Source organism: Narcine bancroftii, chromosome 7 (genome assembly GCF_036971445.1).
Source record: "Narcine bancroftii isolate sNarBan1 chromosome 7, sNarBan1.hap1, whole genome shotgun sequence".
Taxonomy (NCBI): Eukaryota; Metazoa; Chordata; class Chondrichthyes; order Torpediniformes; family Narcinidae; genus Narcine; species Narcine bancroftii.
In genome coordinates, this window is record NC_091475.1 from 50,650,719 (window position 1) to 50,667,304 (window position 16,586).

General features: G+C 41.2%; 1 protein-coding gene across 8 annotated transcripts in view; it reads right to left on the bottom strand.

The window, feature by feature from the left end:
• Positions 1-12,081, bottom strand: part of LOC138738906 (rho guanine nucleotide exchange factor TIAM1-like) — a 273,989-nt gene extending 261,908 nt beyond the window's left edge. For 7 of the 8 annotated variants that reach the window (XM_069890079.1, XM_069890074.1, XM_069890078.1 and 4 more), the window contains exon 1: positions 11,765-12,075. The gene's annotated coding sequence lies outside the window, so the exon portion shown is untranslated. Of the gene's footprint in view, positions 1-11,764 lie in introns of all 8 variants that reach the window. The other variant, XM_069890072.1, reaches the window with a different exon arrangement.
• Between the last annotated feature and the right edge of the window lie 4,505 nt (positions 12,082-16,586).

Sequence of the window (16,586 nt, forward strand, 5' to 3'; positions counted from 1 at the left end):
TAAAAACATCACAAATAGATTTTCATTGCTGGGAATGTGTACCACTCCATGATGTTCATCATTTTACTCTAAACACACATACTCCTAGTTCAGAATCATATTATGTTTCCCTCATATCATGTTTCCACATGATCTTGAAACAACTTGGATTAGTTTTTTTTATTTTAAGTACTGGTAACTTTCAATTTAATCTATTTTAATTCAACAATTCTCCCCAAACGTTGCCTTCTTCCACAAACGTGGCTTCCCCTCCACCACTATCAATTCAGCCCTCACCCGCATCTCCTCCATTTCCCGCTCAACTGCCCTGGCCCCCTCTGCCCCCAGACGCAACAAACATAAAATACCCCTCATCCTCACCTACCACCCCACCAGCCTCCGCACCCAACTCATCACCCACCGGAATTTCCAGCACTTATGACAGGATCCCACCACCAGACACATTTTTCCTTCTCCTCGCCTCTCGGCCTTCCGCAGGGACCGCTTCCTCTGTGATTTTGTCATGCATTCATCCCTCCCCACTTATCACTTGTATATCCACAGCACTGATCTTCTGCATCCAGTGCTCCCTTTGTGGTCTTCTCTATGTCAGAGGGACCAGTTGCAGATTTGGAAATCGCTTCACTCAGTACCTTTATTCCATCCGCCACAACTGAGACCCAGTGGCCAAAAATTTCAATTCTGAGTCACACTCCCACAGTCACGTCTGTTCATGGCCTTATGTACTATCCCACCCTGACCATCCACAGATTTGAGGATCAATACCTTGCTTTGTATCTGGGTATTCTCCAGCCTGATGACATTAACAATTACTTCTCTGCTTTCTGCTAAACTTGCTTGATTTTTCTTTTCCCTCCCCTTTCTAGTCTTTGCAGTTCTCCCCTCCATTCCCCTCTACCCGCACAGCCATTCCTCCTCCCCGATTGCCTCTGCCTCCCCCATTGTTTCTCCATCTATCATCTCCAACCTTTGCCAACCCACCCCCCACCCCCACTTCCCCCTCTATCTTTTTGTTTGGATGCTTGCCAACATTCTCTCATACCTTGCTGAAGGGCTCAAGCCTGAAACGTCTGTTATGTATTTTTATTTTTGCTACAAAAGGACACTATTTGACCTGCTGAGCTTCACCAATGTTACTTCAACCATGTATCTGCAAAATTGGTGATGTACTCCCCAAATGGTTATTTGTCAGCAAGATAATGATCTCAATTTCTTCAAAAAGACCACATTCATCTTCACAAAGTTCCAGTCTAAAAGATAAATACTATTTTCACAGAATAAATCTGTAAATATATAATATAACTTCTTGACAAACCGATATACCTGTTCAAGGGATAATGGACTTGAATCACAAGTCAACCTTGTGAGTTAAGGACAATGACCCCCTCCTTTCCAGACAGACTGAACACATGGTTTGATGAGAAGAACAGGATGATGCCAAAGAAAGCTCCATTACCCCTGCATAGCACGGCAAGGTGAGGAGAAACTTATCCAAGGTGAACCCACACAAAGTGGCAGGACCAGACAACATATCTGGTCAGGTACTGAAGACTGCTCAAACCAATTGACGGAGATCTTCACGGACATCTTGAACACCTCACTGCAGCAGTCCTTCATTCCCATGCCCATCATGCCGACAATAACCGGCCTTAATATCTACCTCCCTGTAGCACTGACCTCCACCATTATGAAATGCTTCAGGCATCTGGTGATGGATCGCATCAAACCACACCTCCCAGAGATGCTGGATCCATTTCAATTTGCTTACAGAAGAAACAGTTGCAGATAATGCTATTGCCTTGTCGCCTCACTCCATCCTGGGCCACCTGGAGAATGACACCTCATACGCCAGGCTGCTGTTCATTGACTTCAGCTCGGCGTTTAATACAATCATTCCCCGGAGGCTGAGGGAGAAGCTGTCCTCACTGGGACTCAACACCCACCTCAGTAATGGGATCCTGGATTTTGTAACAGAAAGGCAACAGTCTGTCAAGTTCAGTAGCAGAATATCGAGCGCCATCGTGCTGAGCAATGGCACTCCTCAGGGCTGTGTTCACACTACTGACCCACAAATGCATTGCCAGATCCAGCTCCAACAGTGTCATCAAGATTCCAGACGACATTGGCATCCATATTTAGAATTTTTAGGTGTTAATCTTGAGTTGGGTTCTTCCACTTGAGACCTGCATTGATCTTCTCCAAAGAAAATTAAATAGAATATGAATTTATGATTTTTGGAGTGTGCAACACTTTTCAGTAATCCATTCTGATTTCTTTTCCTTCTTTCCTTTTTTTTTCTTGCTTTTCTTTCCATATCTATCTTTTTCTTTGGGGTCTTTTCTTGGGTGGGTGGGGGTTGGGTATAACCATCATGGAGTAAATACCAGATTTACTTTTGTACTTGTATTTTTTAATTTTATAATTGACTGCATGCAAGGTCAAAATTTTTAAGTAAACTATTTTTTTAAATTGCAGATGACACAACAGTAGCTGGCCTCATCAGCAACAATGATAAGTCGCACTGCAGAGGAGGTGGAAAACCTTATGAAATGGTGCAAGAGGAAAAACCAAAATCTCAACGTGGACAAGACGAAGGAGATGATGGTGAATTTCAAGAGGACCAGGAACGACCACCCTCCACCACACATCAAAATCTCTGTACTAGAGAGTAGAGTGCAAACTCCAAGACCTGGGAGTTAACATCCCACTGTGTAATTGGATCATAGATTTGCTCCAGATCACAACCAGTGAAGATTTGTAAGAACTTCTCCACAATCTCCATCAACTCTGGAGAACCACAGGGCTGGGTTTTTAGCCCCCTGCTCTACTCACTTTACACCTATGACTGTGTGGCTCAGTACAATAACACCATCAATAAATTTGCTGACAATACCACGGCAGTGGGTTGTATCAAGGAAGGGGATGAGTCAGCATACAGGATGGAGATTGAAAACTTGGCTGAATGGTGCATCAACAACAATCTTGCACTCAATTTCACCAAAATTAAGGAACTGATTGTGGACTTCAGGAAAGGAAAGCCAGAGATATACAATCCAGTGATCGTTGGGGGATCAGAGGTGGAGAGAGTGGGCAAATTTAAGACACTATCTCGGAGGATCTTTCCTGGACTCAACACACCAATAGCATAGTGAAGAAAGCACATCAGTGCCTCAACTTCCTCAACACTTTGGAGAGGTTTGGTATGACATCAGAAAGCCTGACAAATTTCTGCAGAAGTGTGTGGAAAATGTGCTAACCAGCTGCATCACGGTCAGCCAGAGAAGAAACACTAATACCTGAGTGCAAAGCCCTCCAAAAGATAGTGGACACAGCCCAGGATATCGCAGGCAAAACCCTCCCAATTATCACAGGGACCTACAGGGAATGCTGCCGTCGGAGATCAGCAGCAATTATCAAAGACCCTCACCACCCAGCACAAGCTCTGTTCTCACTGCTACCATCAAGAAAAAGGTCGAGGTGCCACAAGACTTGCACCAGCAGGTTCAGGAACACCTGTTACCCCTCCACCATCAGATTCCTCAATGACAAAATCAATCAGAGACTCATTTAAGGACTCTTACTTGTGCACTATATTGATTTTCTTTTTGTTCTTTCTCCATTGTATAGTTTGTTTATATTTGTTATTGGTTTACAGTTCTTTGTATGTTTACATGCTTTACACTGCATATAATTTGTTTTTTGCACAATCAATTAGTGGTAATTCTGCCATACCGACAGGAAAAAGGAATCTCAGGGATGTATGCGGTGTCATGCATGTACTCTGACAATAAATCTGAAATCTGAGAACCAAGTTCCTTGGAGTTCACTTAACTACTGTCCTATCATGGACACTCAACATCTTCTCACTTGTCAGGAAGGAGCAACAGCAACTGCACTGCTTGAAAAGACAGAAGCAGGAAAGGCTACCGCCTACCATATAACCACTTACAGCACAGAACAGGCCAGTTCGGCCCTACTAGTCCATGCCATAACAAATTCCCACCCTCCTAGTCCCACTGACCAGCACCCGGTCCATACCCCTCCAGTCCTCTCCTCTCCATGTAACGATCCAGTCTATCCTTAAATGTAACCAATGATCCCGCCTCGACCACGTCTGTCGGAAGCTCATTCCACATCCCTACCACCCTTTGCGTAAAGAAATTTCCCCTCATGTTCCCTTCATAATTTTCCCCCTTCAATCTTAAACCATGCCCTCTCGTTTGAATTTCCCCACTCTTAATTGAAAAAGCCTATCCACATTTACTCTGTCTGTCCCTTTTAAAATCTTAAACACCTCTATCAAGTCCCCTCTCAATCTTCTACGCTCCAGAGAAAAAAGCCCTAGTCTGCACAACCTTTCTCTGTAACTCAAACCTTGAAATCCTGTCAACATTTTTGTGAATCTTCTCTGTACTCTCTCTATTTTGTTTATATCTTTCCCATAATTTGGTGATCAAAACTGTACACAGTACTCCAAATTTGGCCTTCCCCAATGCCTTGTACAATTTCATCATAACCTCCCTACTCTTGAATTCAATACTCCAATTTATGAAGGCCAACATTCCAAATGCCTTCTTCACCACACCATCTACCTGAGTATCAGCCTTGAGGGTACTATTTACCATCACTCCTAAATCCCTTTGTTGCTCTGCACATCTCAATAGCCTACCATTTAATGCATATGACCTATTTAGATTTGCCTTTCCAAAATGTAACACCTCACACTTATCTGTATTAAATTCCATCAGCCATTTCTCAGCCCACACCTCCAGCCTTCCTAAATCACCTTTTAATCTATGGTAATCTTCCTCACTATCCACAACACCAGCAATCTTTGTATCATCCGCAAACTTGCTTATCCAATTCTCCACCCCTACTTCCAGATCATTAATATATATAACAAACAATAGTGGACCCAGGACTGATCCCTGAGGAACTCCACTAGTCACCGACCTCCAATTGGACAAACAATTTTCCACCACTACTCTCTGACACCTCCCATCCAACCATTGCTGAATCCATTGCACTACCTCCTTATTTATACCTAATGCCTCCACCTTTTTTCCTAACCTCCTGTGGGGAACTTTATCAAAAGCTTTACTAAAGCCTAAATAGACAACATCCACAGCTTTCCCTTCATCAATCTTTTTTGTAACCCCCTCGAAAAACTCAATCAGGTTTGTTAAGCATGATCTACCCCTGACAAAACCATGCTGATTACTCCCTATCAATCCCTGTACCTCCAAATATTTGTAAATACCATCACTCAGAACACTTTCCATCAACTTACCCACCACGGGCGTCAGACTCACGGGCCTATAATTACCAGGTTTACATTTGGACCCTTTCTTAAACAGCAGAACCACATGCGCCACCCTCCAATCCTTTGGCACTACCCCTGTGACCAGTGACATCCTAAATATCTCTGTTAATGGCCCCACTATCTGTCCACAAGCCTCCCCGAGTGTCCTTGGGAATATTTTGTCCAGTCCCGGAGATTTATCCACCTTTATCTTTTTCAACACAGCCATCATCACTACCTCCTCGGTTATCCTTGTATGCTTCATGACCTCCCCACTATTTTTCTTTACTTCAACTGGTTCAATATTTTTTTCCCTAGTGAATACCGAGGCAAAGAAATCATTCAAAATTTCCCCCATTTCCTCTGACTTCTCATTCACCCTCACTATCTACAAGGGGTCCAATTTTATCCCTCACTAATCTTTTACTTTTAATGTACCTATAGAAACCCTTTGGATTTATTTTTACTCTGTCTGCCAAAGCCTCTTCGTGCCTTTTTTTGGCCTTTCTAATTTCTTTCTTAAGATTCCTTCTACACTCCTTGTAGTCCTCCTTCAAACACTCAGCTCCCTGCTCTTTATACCTCTTGTACACCTCCCTTTTTCTCCTAACCAAATTTCCAATATTCCTCGAAAACCAAGCCTCCCTATGACTTCCAGCCTTTCCTTTGATCCTCACTGGGACATATCTACTCTGTACCCACAAAATTTATTTTTTGAATATCCTCCATTTTTCATTTACATCCTTACCTGAAAATATCCTGTCCCACTCAATACTCCCCAAATCCCTTCTTATTCCTTCGAAATTTACTCTTCTCCAGTCTAGAACCTCAACTTTAGGCCCGTCCTTGCTCTTCCCTAAAACTACCCGAAAACTAACAGAGTTAATATCACTAGACCCAATTTGTTCTCCAACATTAATGTCCGATACCTGACCTAGCTCATTCCCTAACAGGAGATCTAGTATTACACCATCCCGAGTCGGTTCTTCTACTAATTGATTTAGAAAACAATCTTGAACACATTTAACAAACTCTAGCCCATCCAGCCCTCTAACTGTATGGGTATCCCAATCAATGTGAGGGAAGTTAAAATCTCCCATGATCACTACCTTATGATTCTCACACATATACGTTATCTCCCTACAAATTTGTTCCTCTAATTTTCTTGGCCCATTTGGTGGTCTGTAATACACCCATATTAGCACCCTCATGCCTCCTTCACCCCTCAATTCCACCCATACAGCCTCACTGGACGATCCCTCCAGATAATCCTGCCACCTCACAGCAGTAATGCCCTCTTTAACAAGCAGAGCAACTCCTCCCCCTTTTTTACCCCCTGCTCTATCACATCTAAAATAAATGTATCCTGGATTATTAAGTTGCCAGTCCTGCCCCTCCTGTAGCCAGGTCTCACTAATTGCCACAATATCATGACCCCAAGTATCTGTCCATGCTCTAAGCTCATCTACCTTGTTCACTATGCTTCTTGCATTAAAATATATGCATTTCAGAGAATGACCACCTATAATTCTCTTTTCTACCTTTTACCCTAATCTTCATCCTACCTTTGTTATCGTTAATATTCCTATCGAGGTGGCCATGCTCCCTTGACACTGCACTCACACTCTGTTCCCCACCCCCCTGCCAAACTAGTTTAAACCTTCCCCCACAGCTCTAGCAAATCTGCTTGCCAGCACATTGGTCCCCCTCCAGTTCAAGTGGAGTCCGTCCCTTTTGTACAGGTCCGACCTTCCCCAGAAGAGATCCCAATGATCCAGAAATCTTATCCCTTGCCCCCCGCACCATCTCTTTAGCCACGCATTCATCCTCCACATCCTCCTATTTCTACCCTCACCATTATGTCAACCTTCTATAGGAACTTGATCGAGAGTGTTCTGGCCAGCTCATCAGTGTGGTACAGTTGCTGCAGAGAAATGAATTGGAGGTCTATCTACAGGACCATAAGAGTGGCAGAGAGGATCATTGGAGTCTCCCTCCCCCACAATCAACGTGATCATTGTCTGAAGAGAGCATGCAAAATCATCAAGGACCCCTTCTACCCTGCACACAGCAACTTTCAACTGCTTCCATCGGAGAAGAGATACAGGAGGCTTAAGAATGAGAATGCTGAACGACCAAAGGAAGTGCTCACACTAACCATCCAAGACTCTCATTTGTACAATATTTAACAATTTTTATAGATATAATACTTGTCCTGCATATGTATTATTTGTCTGTATGTATGTTTTGTCTGGTTGTGTGTCTGCATGTTTTTGCACCAAGGACCAGAGAACGCTGTTTCCTTGGGTTGTACTTGTACAATCAGGTGACAATAAACTTGACTTGAACCCTCGAGTCTCTCTGGCCATCAACATTCCTTTATGCCTTCAAATGTACTGTACATGACCTAAATCTATTTGACTTCCAAATATGTATCCCTTCACATTTTCCAAGATTAAATTCCATCAGCCAACACTCTGAACAATTTATCCTGTTGTGGCCTTGTTATCCACAAAACATCAACATTGATGTCATCTGTAGTAATGATACCTCCTACAGTCACATCCAAGTTGTTGATATATAATTACAACCAGAGTCCCAGCATTGTCCCTTGAAGTACACAGATTTTCAAATGAATAAGTATTTTTCCACCGCAGCCACTGCCTCCTATCATCAAATCAATTTTACATCCAATTTGCCAGCTCACCTGGGATCCGATGTGCCTTAGCCTAATGGAATAGGCCATCATGCCAGACTTTGTTCAATGTCTTACTATTACCCATTCTACAACCCTGCCTTGATCAATTTTGGATTTACCTTCTCCAAAATATTCCACCAAATTAATGAAACACCACTTTCCTTACACAAAGCCACACTGACAATCCCCATCAGTCCCCAACTTTTGAATTGCATTCGAATATGATATTTTAGGATTTTCTCTCATAATTTCCTGATCATTAACAAGAGGTTCACTGGCCTAGAGTTATTGAGCTCATCCCTAGTGGCTTTCTTAAACAAAGCAACAACATTTGTTGTCATTCACTCTTCTGTCACCTCACCTAAGGCTCATGAAGATGTAACAATCTCCATCTAGGCCTTGTGGATTTATCAACCCCAATGTGTCCAATAACATCCTTCACCTCCTCCTTCTTAACATAGGTTGTTCAAGATAATCTAAATACTCTTCACCAAACTCAATACCATCGATTTATCTGCTGAAAATAGATAAGTATTTGATTAGAACATTACTCACAACAGATTACCCCTTTGGTGGCTAAGGGGACCCACGCTATCCTTGAGCTTCAGATATACTTATTGAATGCCTATGCACTCTCCTTAACTGACCAAGGATATTTCATGCCACTTTTTACCCTCTGAATTTCTTAAGTTCTCTCCAGTATACTTCATGTTACACAAAATACTCTCTCAATCCAAACTGCCTATACCAGTCATCTGTATTCCTTTATTGCTGCAGTCGGCAATTCCCACCTGCTTCAAAAGGGCATCAATCATACCGGTGCCAAAGCAGAGTGAGCTGCCTCAATAACGATCACCCAGTAGCACTCACATCTATTAAGTCCTTTCAGAGGTTGGTCATGGCCAGAATTAACTCATACCCAAGTAAAGATCTGGACCCAATGTAACTGATTGTGGATGACAGGAAAAGGAAATTAGGAGAACATAAACTCGTCCTCATCAAGGGGTCAGCAGTGGAAAGGGTCAAGAATGTCAACATCTCTGTACATCTATCTTGGGGGGCCTTCATGTTGATGTAATCATAAAGAAGGGTCGCCAACAGCTATACTTCATGAGGAAGTTGAGAAGATTTGTTATGTCACCAAAGACTTGCAAATTTTTACAGGGGAACCTTGGAGAGCATTTTGACTGGTTATATTCCTGTCTGGTATGCAGGTGCCATTGCACAGGAAAAGACTACTATACAGAGTTGTGAACTTGGTCAGTGTCACCGTAGGCATCAGTCTTCATTTCATAAAGGACATCTACAAAAGGTTGTCTCTCAAGAAAGGAGCCTCTATCCTCAACGATCCTCACCACCCAGGCCATGCCTTCTTCTCATTGGTAAAATGAGGAAGGAGGCACAGAAGCCTGAAGACCCATCAGTACAAAACAGCTTCTTCTCCTTTGCCATCAGATTTCTGAATGGACAATGAACTACAGACACTCCCTCACTTTTCTTGTCCTTTGCGCTAATTTAAAAAAAATGTAATTTATACTAATTATGTACCTCTAACGTTGCTGCAAAACAACAAATTTTGTGACAAGTTCACGACAACAAACTCTGATTCTGCTTTGCCTCGACAAACTTGCAATGTCTTTTGCCATTCAAGGTTACCCCATCTTGCCATTTTGCCTTTCATCCTTACCTGAACATGATGACCAAGAACTCTTTTTAAAAGACCTTTTTAAAAGACTCCCACCTGTCAACCTGCTGATTTACCTACAGGCATCTGCTCCCTTATTTTTGCCAGATCATTGTTTGCAATCAGCCTTCCTTCAATTCAAGACCTTAATTTGAGAATCAACCTTATCTCTTTCCACAACTACCTTAAAAGTGACTGAATGAGGGCCTGTTTCTAAAATATTCCCTCACTGACACTTCCACCACCTCCCAATTTAATTTCCAAAGATATGTTGAATATTTTCCCATCTTTTGAATGGCACCCTCCCAACATGCAGTTTTGTTGACGAAAAAACATTTGATACAAACAAGATTACAATGTAAAAGTACTATGTCTCCTAACCCATCTTGATAGAAGCAGATTTATTTTACTAATTTATTGGATTATTACAGTAACAAATCAGGATATATTTATCCTATCAGCCTAGGAAACGTCCAAACTCAAATCCCAGAGATGAAAGAATTAAATACATCGCTATTGGCCCTAAACTGGAGAAAAATATACCCTATTTTTAACCAGATGTTCTGCCATTTTGCAATGTTGAAAGAAGGTCCTGAAGTACACGATTCACAGCAGTACAATCTCTGTACTATTTTTTCCATTTAGTTTCATTGCACAATGTAAAACCCCAGCACCATATATTTTCTAATCAACAATCGGATATTAAAATCGACTCAAATTTAAATAACATATATTAATCTCCACCTCTTTATAAATTAAACTAGTTTCTTAAGTGAAGTACAACTTAAAACCCCCCTGTGGGGTGGTTCACAGATCACCACTGCCTGACTGGTTCAAACATTTAAAATACCTCTTTTGAAAAAGGTAAATTCCAGGTGCTCCGATGAGTTAACAAATACCAGTTTTCCCTTTCATAAACGTCAATACAAAACGTTGCACTCTATCAAGGTATTCTAATAAATCCGGCCAAAACAGTTCTTGGCCATAATTTGATATACTGTACTTAGAACCAGCTGAATTCGCACTATATTTGCTGCTTATTACCCCATTAATTTTTATACTGAAAGCCAACAGAAAATCTTTAAAGATGGTCAATATCTTAACTCGTTAAGACACAAGCAAGCGATATTTCAGTAGCAATTCTAATCATTTTAAGCAGCAAGATGCTCGATCGTGAATTTTATAATTAATAAATACATTCAACCGGATATAAACCTTTTGAACGACTTAAATGTAGCTTACTGCACCCCAAAGTGTTCAAAATATTTTAACCCACGATAATCTGAAGAACTCTTTCAATTAACATTGCTGCGTTATCTAGTATTAACAATGCAGAATGTTAAATCAGTGGAAGAAACCGACAACCACCACGCACGCATTCAATGTGCCCCAACATCTTCGTTCGTAAACTAAGACCTCAAAAGTACATAATGCAAAGCAACCTAATATTCAACGTTAATACCGATCGAATATACTGAAAAAAGGGGGAGGACGCCGCCATTCTCCACTAAATGCAAGCACGTTTCGATATTTTTGTCACTTGCTCACAATACACATAGCACTTTTTCACCAAATGCAAGGACCACGGCAAGAACCAACCTGAACCACTGCAATAATATATAAAATCATGTGGATCCGTACATGTTCCAAAACCACCCCTAATGTGCATTAACCATCATATCGAAATACTACGATTGCAGCTGGGTTGGTTTTAGAAACCCAAGACTCAAAATCCCAGAGGACAATCCCAGGTCCTTCACCGAAAAGGAGGGCTAATCAGTACAAAGAATAAGACCCGCGACCAACCAATTCAGCTCGATTTTCTTGAGAATCTCCATGGACACAAAGAGCACTTCAATTCTGATCGAAACAAAACTCTGACAAAGGAAACACTGGCCGAGATTTGACACCTTGGTGATAAATCGTGGTTATTTGACTGCGAGAACAACGGGGTTTTCGAGTGATCATTTATTTGTCTATTTCCAAAACGATCAACAAAAGGAATACATCTACACACAAAGGACAGTGCTGCTTGGAAGATGTTTAACAGAATAGACGGACACGAGAAGATGAAACAGACCTCCTCTCCCAGCTTCCGGAGTGAGCCCGTGTCCCTCGCAACGCAGACTGAGTCAAATGGGTTTGGGTGAAATGTGCCTGAGTGTCTGGAGCCTGTGGAGCGGGCGGGAGCTCGGCGGAATCCCATCCAAACGCCCCAGGCGGCGAATGGTGTGGGAGGGGAGGCGCACTCGGCGCTGCCACCTCCTTCTCACCAACGCTGCCGTTCGGTGACTCTAATGCACGCTATTTACAGAATTGATGCTTAATACCAGGAAGCACAACGCAACGTGTGGCAGCGCAAAGAGACCGTTTGGGCAAACTGCCGCCATATTTCCTTCCAAAGCCGATGGCGAAGAGGGGGGGGGGAGGAACTGATAGGCTTTTGCCCGCGGCTATTGGTTGTCCGATCCGTCAATCCGCAGGGGTGCCGGCCAATTGGCAATTAGAGCAGAGCAGGTGGCGCGCGCGCGCTCGGTGGCTGCTTCGTCGCTGGAGGTGAGTCGTCGCGTTGGCTGCTTCTCGATGGCCAGCGAGAGAGCGGCTCCTCGTGGCGATGGGGAAGCCGCTTGCACCACAGAACCGGTTTTGCCAAAGTGGCTCCTTTGCATTAAGACTGCTTCTGCGCGAGTGAGATTGGACGCTCTCTCTCCTCCGTGACCATCCATCAAGGTCACATCTGGCAGTGTTCCGTCTCGCTGAGGGTTCTCTTGTGTGGTTCAGAGGCCGCACTCACCTGGATCGTGTGTTGCAGACTGAGTAGAAGTTAGTTACCCTTGGAATGTCCAACAGGCGCTGTCACCAGTGGCACTACGTTCGAGGGCACCTTTTGACAGCTGCCTGATCCTCAGCAAGTGCAGCTGTGGAGGATGCAGAATGGCTTCAGAGGTAATGGGCAATGGCAAATTTTTTTTTAAAGAAGGAAAAATTTGAGGTCATCCATTTTGGTGGGGAAAAAAACAAAGATAAAGACGTGTTTGAGAGGGGCTTTTCCATGAATAACCTGGCAATTTAAAAAAAAATCCTGGGTACTTTGGAATGAATGTGGGAAAGTGGTAGAGAAGTAAAAGATCAACCATAACATTAATAAATGGGAAAGAGAGTATGAGGAACCTACTGCTTCCATGTCTTGTGTCCTGATGGACGACACATTCCAGGACCTCTAAATTAGTCACCTACGTAGAAACTTTCAAACATTTTTCATGCCTTGAATTTATTGTCTTCAGCGAAAGGTACCAAAGACAAGCGTATACAGAGCCGTTGTCATACCCACACTCCTGTTCGGCTCCGAATCATGGGTCATCTACCGGCACCACCTACGGCTCCTAGAACGCTTCCACCAGCGTTGTCTCCGCTCCATCCTCAACATCCATTAGAGCGCTTACACCCCTAACGTCGAAGTACTCGAGATGGCAGAGGTCGACAGCATCGAGTCCACGCTGCTGAAGATCCAGCTGCGCTGGATGGGTCACGTCTCCAGAATGGAGGACCATCGCCTTCCCAAGATCCTGTTATATGGCGAGCTCTCCACTGGCCACCGTGACAGAGGTGCACCAAAGAAAAGGTACAAGGACTGCCTAAAGAAATCTCTTGGTGCCTGCCACATTGACCACCGCCAGTGGGCTGATAACGCCTCAAACCGTGCATCTTGGCGCCTCACAGTTTGGCGGGCAGCAACCTCCTTTGAAGAAGACCGCAGAGCCCACCTCACTGATAAAAGGCAAAGGAGGAAAAACCCAACACCCAACCCCAACCAACCAATTTTCCCTTGCAACCGCTGCAATCGTGTCTGCCTGTCCCGCATCGGACTTGTCAGCCACAAACGAGCCTGCAGCTGACGTGGACTTTTTACCCCCTCCATAAATCTTCGTCCGCGAAGCCAAGCCAAAGAGACCAAAGACATGAACTTGATCTACTTGCATTTTAGTGTTCACTCTCAGATTGTTGTGTGTCCACGTTCACTTGCTTCGCTTCAACATGACGGCTACAGGTTTTGCCATGCAAGTTTTGCTTTAAGAATTGACAGATTGCTGGTGCTTGTGATGCCCAGATAAGCAAAACTGTCAACAAACCCAGTATCATGTCAATTGAATGTGATGTAGCAACATCCTCTGGCATAACATTAGTTTTCTTAATGATCATGGTCAATCCAGACTCTCACCAGCACTCCAGTCTGTCCATCAGCCACCAGAGATGTTACTCAATATGCGATTGTGGATCACTTTAATGTTGGTTCTTAGATGAACTAGATTGTGACGCTTTCCATTATTCTGGTGTCCAAAGGGACAAATCCGTGGAAGAGCTGAAGGCATATGTCAGCATCAATGAGAAAATCATTCCAAAGAGTGTTGAAGCTAGATCATAATTATTTTAGACTCCGTGGCAAACCTCAAAGTATTCTGATGTTACTTTGTTATTTCAAACCTTAACCTTCATATCATCAAAAGAAAGATTGCAATAAACAACTTTGGTGGGTCGCCAGTTTTCTTCACCAGCTTGATAGTACCCAAACGGGGTAATTATTGTTGTTTTTGGAATGTCTTCCAGCTCAACTAGGACTTGGTGATAGCCATGCACCAAGTCTGTTTTGGAGAAGATTTTTGCTCCATGAAAATTAGCCAAGAAATCCTGAATATGAGGTATCGGGTAACGATCTGAAATGGTGGTGTCATTACGCTGCCTGTATTCTCTTTTTTTTAAACTTTATTTAAGATTTTATAGCATGAATAAAATATAAGATTACATTAAAAAAAATTAAGAATAAGATGATGAAATTACAATACAGCATCAGTAATCTAAATAAACTATGCCCCCCAATAATTATTACACAACATTAATAACCCAACTCAAATTAATCCAACCCCCTCTTCCCCCCTAAATAAAGAGTGAAGAATTAATAAAGTTAGTAATATATGTAAGAAAAAACCCACTTATAAAAAAACAAAAACATAACAGATTAAAATACTAACAAAAAGAAAAGTAATTAATACCAAGATATCACACTTAAAAACATATTTAAATCAAACTTAAATGCATATATTTAACAAAACATGTATTTAACTCAAACTTAATATAAAAAATTAGTAATATTATCTATCAAAAATTCTTAAAAATGATCAATTCTTAAAAAATAATTGTAGCATGAAAAAAAAGATGGGAAAAAAAACTTTCTCTATAGAAATAAACCTTCACCAAATATCAACTAACTTCACATCTATCATCATATTAGTCACATAAACCACCATCTTAAAACAAAATTCAAACCTCATTAAGCATTGTACAATTCAATTTTAGTACTCTTCCACCATTTTTCCCTTTTACTCTTGAATACTTATCCAATAAAAGCTCCAATACCACATTTAAATATCCCCAATCATTACATTAAAATTCACATATCCAAATAATAAAAACACATCTACAACAAAAACTTTATCTTCAACAAATGGAGCATAAACCACAAACAAAATTCAAACCTCATTAAGAATTGTACAATTCAATTTATAACTTTCACCATTATTCCCTTCGTTCTATCACTAAAATAATATACACCAGAATTACCACTCCTTTCACCTTGAAGTTAAAGAAAGAACAAAAAGCTTATCCATCCCATTCACATTTAAATTTCAGATATTCCTTATCTACAAAATAAACTTTACAAAAAAAACCACATCAACTTTTAATTTTTTAAACAATCATATACTTTCTTATGCTTAATAAAGTTATTAAAACTGTAAATATTTAAAAAAAACATTAAAATTTAAAAAATTTAAATTTAAACATTACTTAAAAAAACACAAAAAAAAGAAGGAAAAAAAAGGAAAGAAAGAAAAAAAAACACCCCCTCCCCTTATCCCCTTCTGGAACTGCAAAAAAAAAGAAAAAAATATTAAAAAAAAATTTTAAATAGAAAAAAAAGCCTTCAATCCAAAAATTAATAAGAAAAAAAAAACAGGCAGGAGGCAACTGCTACCTCCTCCTGGGTCGACCGCTCATTGCGGTAAGTCCCACAAAATATTGGGTGTGAGATAACTCACACGTAGCTGATGACTTCTGGAAAATAGTGCACACCCAGCTCCCTCTCCCAACTGACGTTTCACTTAAACTATCATCATTATTTAAAATTTTCTCAAAGAAAAAAAAATTCTTTTTATTATTTTTTTTTAATCAACTTTATCACTTTGACCACCATTATTTCCATTTCTCCTTGGAATTCGATTCCCATCTTGTGTCTCCACTCTCTTTGGGGACCGTGGAGGACTACATCTTTCCTGAAATTGTGTAATTGGAAACGATTGAGCAAAATCCATGGCTTCCTTAGGATCATCAAAAAATTTTGGTTGGTAACCATCTTGAAAAATCTTCAATACCGCATGATATCTAAATGTTGCTTTATAACCTTTTTTCCACCACACTTCTTTCACAAAATTAAATTCACGTCGTTGAGACATAACTTCTTGACTCAAATCCGGATTTAAAAAAAACACAATTATTCTAAACCATCAAAAGAGATCTTCTTTGTTGGGCACTTCTTATGGCCACACGCAAAATTGTCTCTCTATCATAATAATTTAAACAACGAACCAAAACAGGTCGTGGCTTTTGTCCAAAAGAAGGCTTTCTTCTCAAAGCTCTATGACAGGGGTGTCAAACTCAAATTCACAGAGGGCCAAAATTAAAAACTTGGACTAAGTCATGGGCCAAACTAAATATTTATTGAAAATTTTCAATATCTGCATGTTTTCTCTTCTTTCAAACATATGTAATGTTAAACTTTTTCTTATTAAAACAAATGTTTAATAATAGTTTTGGTTAAACTCTTTCCAGACGAAGCATTAACAAATGAG